At 37.6% G+C, this 6,292-nt stretch overlaps 1 pseudogene; it reads left to right on the forward strand.

Annotated features, from left to right (window-relative positions):
- Positions 1-4,766: 4,766 nt before the first annotated feature.
- Positions 4,767-5,839, forward strand: LOC130027601 (glyceraldehyde-3-phosphate dehydrogenase-like; annotated as a pseudogene).
- Positions 5,840-6,292: the final 453 nt, after the last annotated feature.

Raw genomic sequence — 6,292 nt, forward strand, 5'->3', positions numbered from 1 at the left:
CATATATCTACTATCTTGAGTTCATATCTGCTATATTGAGTTTATATCCACTATCTTCACTACTCATCCTCATTCTGTTTTTAGCTAACCTCCATATTTTGTCCTCATTTACCCAGAGAAACTGCCTTTGATAATCCCTCTACTGAATTTTAGACATTTACCCCAAGACATCTACTCTATATATTCACTTCCAAGAAAGGCATGGAATTAGACCTTTAACTTAGGAATTAAACATGTTCAACCCCAAACACTTGATTTTATCCCTTCTTTTACCCCAAACTAGCTTACAGTTCCACAATGTTTCTTTTGTTCGTTCATGATATCTCATTCCCCTAGTACATAAATCCATTAAATGTTTTTATATAATTTTATTTAATTACATTAACTGTCACCCTTAATTCTATTTTTACTTTCTGTTACTCTGTCTTGTTACCAAAAATAATCTTCTAAAACATGCATGATTTCTTTCTTAAAAATCGTACTAAGTTTTAACAGAGCCATTAGATAAATATACAAACTTCTTACAAAGCCTTCTCAAATCTAAAGGATTTGATGTCTAATCTCCAGTCTCATCATTCATTGTTTACTTTGATCATTACACTCCAGCCAAATTGGTTATTTTCTTGCTTTAGTGTTTTACCCTTACCTGGGATAATATATTTCTAGCTATCTACATGATTCTCTCTTTACTCTGTTCACACCAGAGCCTGGCAAGCCTGGCAAGCTACCTGTGGCATATTCAATATGCCAAAAACAGTAACAATAACGGGTCTCATTCCCCTGACCCTGAAAGAGTCTCCGATATGGCAGCATTGGGAAAGACGAGTAACAAGAGGCTGCTAAAATCTCAGGGCTAGGATGAATGGAGACGTTACTGGGGCCTGCTTAAGTAAACCGATGGACAACAGGATGACAGTGATATAGTGATATTCTGTTCATGTAATTCAAGCCTTTACAGTGAGCGTAAATAATATAAGACTTTGTTATCTGCTATCTCAGCTTGTTTTATTTTTCTTCATTGGTTAAATTCTTAATATTATTTATGGAGATACATTAATAATAGCACATGATATTTAGTGAAAGAATAAGGCTGAATTAATCTTGTGATTTCAAATAAAGTATGCATTTAATCATTATGTACACACCAAAAATCACAGAAAGTAGTCAATCTAATACAATTGGTTCAAAAGTCAAAATTCATTTATGACATGTCCCTGTCTAAATTTCGTATGTGCAGGAAAGGAAAGTAATTGGTCAATTTCTCTCTTGTCCCTACAATTATAGATAACATTAGCCATAGTGGAAATGTCGAAGATAAGTACTTTCTGAAAACTGAAAGTGTGATAAGAATTCTAGAAAGCAGAATACAGGAGAACTTTAGAAAGAACACTCTGATATGAATCATTTAGTGAAGAGAGTTGAAAGTATACATGACATCCTCAGCTATGACCCATGGATAAAAGAATCAAAGAGAATAAGTAAAATATTTTTGCTGTGCTGCATACTGCACATATTCAATGTAACAATTTTAATAAAAATTCTTATAATAATTATATGCATCAGTCATGAAGTGATTATAGCTTTATTTTTATACTGGCCTTCATTATAACTTGATAGAAGCATTCTTTCTAAAATATTTGTTTCCAGATCATGCTATATATTCAAAATTTATAAAATAATATTTTAAAAAGTATTTCCAGTTGTTGTATAAGTAACTTTGATTCTTCCTTAAAACCACTATTATAACATTATTATTAATCTATCAGTTCATCATTTCATCTTTTTTACTCCTCTGTCAGCATTTTTCTAAACTTCAAAATGAACAGGTTGTATTAGATGTTAAAAATTCCTCCTAGTAAAGTTTTACTAATTTTCAATTCAATAAGAAAAATATTTGAGACAGATCACTCTAGGTTTCACTGACTTCAATTTATTTGTACAATTAAGATGTTTCTACTTAGAAAGCATATAATTGAAAAAAGAGAAAAAAACAACACTAAATGTATTCATGCTGATCATGACATTGTTGATAAAGGTGTTTTTTACACTGCTCAACTATGACTAGTTAAAATTTGCGGCAATTTGGGAGCTGGAGAGATAATATAGCTGGAAGGACACTTGCTTTGCATTTTTACACTATGCTTTCTCTATAAAACTCACTGATATAAATAAAATGATACGTGGGACAAGCAATATAGTTCAGGAGTTAAGGTTTGCATTAGCCAACCCCATATCAAATCCCCAGCACCACATCTGTCCCACAATTACTGGCAGGGGTCTCTCCTGAGCCAAAAGTAGCATTGTAGCACTGTCTTCCCATTGTTCATCGATTTGCTGGAGTGGGCACCAGTAATGTCTCCATTGTGAGACTTGTTACTGTTTTTGGCTTATTGAATACACCATGGAGAGCTTGCCAGGCTCTACCGTGCGGGCGGGATACTCTTGGTATCTTGCCAGGCTCTCCGAGAGGGATGGAGAAATCAAACCTGGGTCAGCCACATGCGAGGCAATCGCCCTATTCACTGTGCTATTGCTCCAGCCCAAAAGTAGTCTTTGAAAACTGCTGGGTATGGTCCAAAATTAAAACCTAGTCAAAATTGTTAAATTGTCAAAGCAACACTAAGTATACAAATGTATTCATGCTGACCATGACATTGTTAATAAATATTTAAATTCATATAGTTTAAATATATTTGATTTAGTGGTTTAAATATTTATAGTGCATCATTTAATTGATTTATTCTTAAATCATTAGAAATAATCATCCTCATATTACAGAGATTGAAATTGCTAAATATTTTTACTTTAAAAACTTACTAACTTGCATTTGTATTTCTCTTAGTTTACAAAAACTTGATTTTATTTCTTGGCTTTGTTTTGCTTTCCTATCATTCAGTCTTAAGAGAGGCTTGGAAAAAAAGCTGGAAGCTTTTGCCATATGTGGAAAATTTTTCAGAAGCAAAAGGAAAGAGAGCTCTGCCTTCATATTTGCCCTTAACTCTCAGAGAACATGAATGTACTTCCTACAGACACACAATCCTCAAAAAAGCTTGACTCTTGCCTTTTGAGACATTTTTCACAATCTTTTATGACTGGTTAACACCTAGACAGTCCTTTTCTCTTTGTGCAGTCAGTCAGTAGAGGCCCTATTTACATTAAAAAAAAAAAACTCCAAATGATTCACCACAGATGGTTTCTTTATTCCCACCAGAAGTGACTCCTAAGCATAGTGTCAGGAGTAAGCCCTGGGCACCACTGGATGTGTTTTTTTTTTATTTTAGAGATAATTTCTAGATTGGAAACAAAAAGAAATAATTTTCTTATTCATGCAATCATACATATATTAGTCAAGTTTTTAATGAAATGCAATTATTTTATTGATTATAAAGCAAAACCTTAAAAATATTTTAAAGCATGAAAACACAAAAAAGAATATATATATATATATATATATACATTTTTTTTTGCTTTTTGGGTCACACCTGGTGATGCACAGGGGTTACTCTTGGCTCATGCACTCAGGATTTACTCCTGGCATGCTCAAGGAACCACATGGGATGCTGAGAATTGAACCCAGGTCGGCCACGTGCAAGGCGAATGCCCTACCCACTGTGCTATTGCTCCAACCCAAGAATATAAATATTTTTAATACTCTCATTTACAATGATATCTAAGAACATTTTTATAGACAGTCTTCCAGGATTCTTCACACTCACTAATATTTAAATTCTTACAAAAATACAGTTGTTTAATGCTCTCCGTTATATTCCTAACAAATGTTGTGATTATTCCCCCATGCCATTACAGATTCTAGTGCACAAGTTTTAACAGCTGTCCATTGTATTCATGAGCCAGTATCTGTTTAACCAATTCCATATTGCTGTGTAGTTTACCTATTTCCAAAAATTTTACTGTTGTTTACAATGCTGTGATAAATGTTCTATGGATTCTCTTCAATTATTTGGATAGACTGAATTGCCAGAATATTAACTCAAAAGACTGAAATACTTTTAATCTTTAGTTATATAGGTATCAGTTATACAGGTATCACCAACAAAATACTAATTGTGTACTAACTAGCATCAATGTAGAAAGTATTACTTAAGGTGAATTCCCTGCAACTTCAAAAGATAGGTGGCAATTCTCCTTGAATATCAGAGGAAACATATATTGCCCATTCCTAGCAATATTGATTACTGGTTCATAGTTGTTAAGTTCATCAATTTAAAAAAAATTGTTTATTTCCTGGGCTAGTGCTGTAGTACAGCAGGTAGGGTTCTTACCTTGCATGTGGCTAACCAGACTTCGAGCCCCATGTCCACAAATGGTCCATGAGCACTCCAGAGTGAGCTATGAGCATAGTTTGGAGGGAGTTCTGAGCACAACTAGGTGTGACCTCCAAAAATAAAGAAAAAAGTAAATAAGAGAGAAATGAATCTATTTTCCTATTATTATATAGAAGTATATATTTTGGGCTGGAGCAATAGCACAGTGGGTAGGGCATTTGCCTGGCATGTGGGCAACCAGGGTTTGATTCCTCTGTCCCTCTTGGAGATCCCGACAAGCTACTGAGAGTATCCCACCCACATGGCTGAGTCTGACAATCTCCCCATGCATATAGGATATGCCAAAATCAGTAACAACAAGTCTCACAATGGAGACGTTACTAGTGCCAGCTCGAGCAAATAGATGAACAAAGGGAGGACAGTGCTACAGTGCAGTGCTATAGAGAAGTACTCCATAGGCTCTCTGCTTCTCCCCATTCGATGGCAGCCCTTCCTCTCGTACAGCTCCAACTTCCTCCCCAAGACACATTGGTGAAGGTGGGAGTGAAGGAATTTAGCTGTATTGGCCACCAGGTGACATGGGCTGCCTTTAATTCTGGCAGAGTAGACCCTGTGGCCATAAATGATTCTTTCATTGGCTTCAACCACATAATGTACATCTATGTTCCATTATGATTCCACCCATGGCAAGTTCAATGGCACAGTCAAGGGGGAGAATGGGCAGCACGTCATAGAGGGGGAAGCCTGTCACATCTTCCAGGAGCAAGATCCCACCAACATCAAGCGGGATGAAGCTGAGTACATTGTGGTACATTGTGGTGTCCACTAAGGTCTTCACTACCATAGAGAAGGCTGGAGCCCACTTGAAGGAGGGTGCCAAAAGGGTCATCATGACTCCACCTCTCTGCCGATGTCTCCATGTTTGTGATGGGCGTGAATCACAAGAAGCATAATTCTTTCAAGATAATCAGCCATACCTCTTGCACCACCAACTTCTTGACCCCGGGGCCAAGGTCTTCAATGACAACTTTGGCATCATGAAAGGGCTCCTAGGCACACTCCATGCCATCACTTCCACCCATAAGACTGTGGACAGCCCCTCTGGGAAACCGGCATAATGGCTGAGGGGCAGCCCAGGCCACCATCCCAGTCGCCACTGTCACCACCAATGCTCTGAAGGTCATCCTGGAGCTGAATGGAAAGCTGACCTGCATGGCCTTTTGTGTCTCCACCCTCAATGTGTCCTTCATGAATCTGACCTGCCATGTGAAGAAAGCTGCCAAATATGATGACATCAAGAGCGTGTAGTCCAAGGCATCCTGAGCTACACCAATGACCAGGTTGTCTCCTGAGACTTTAACAGTGAAACTCACTTCTCTGCCTTCCATGTTGGGACTAGCATTGCCCTTAATGACCACTTCATCCAACTCCTTTCCTGGTACAACAGTGAAATTAGCTACAGTAATAGAATGGCGGACCTCACAGTCCACATGGTCTCCCAGGAAGTAAGCACCTCTCACCCTAAGGACCACCAGCCTCAGCAAGAGCACTGAGAGGAAAAGAGAGACCCTCAGCTAGTGGGTAGTCCTCACCACACTCATCCAACACACTGAGAATGTCCTGACCTTGAGTTTCCATCCCAGACTCCCTGAAGAAGGAGAGAAACTTAGGGAGCCCCACCCTGTAAAGTACCCTGCACCCTGAAAAATAAATAAATGTACTACAATACTTTTCAGGGGACAGAGATATAGTACAGTGTGTAGAGTTCTTGCCTTTAATGTGGAAAGACCAGGGTTATATCTCTAGCACCACGGACGTGGTGGGGTGGTCTCTTACCCTTGAGCACAAAGCCAATATAAAGCCTTGAGCACTGCTGGACCCCAAAATGAAGCAAAACAAAGCAAATCTTTTAAAAAAGTTATCTGTGACTCAGGTAATATTTGATATACTATATCTGAACATCAAAACTAAAAAAAATTCTAAATTATGTAATAATTTCTAGGATA

The sequence above is a fragment of the Sorex fumeus genome, unplaced genomic scaffold (assembly GCF_029834395.1).
Source record: "Sorex fumeus unplaced genomic scaffold, SorFum_2.1 ptg000037l, whole genome shotgun sequence".
Lineage (NCBI taxonomy): Eukaryota > Metazoa > Chordata > Mammalia > Eulipotyphla > Soricidae > Sorex > Sorex fumeus.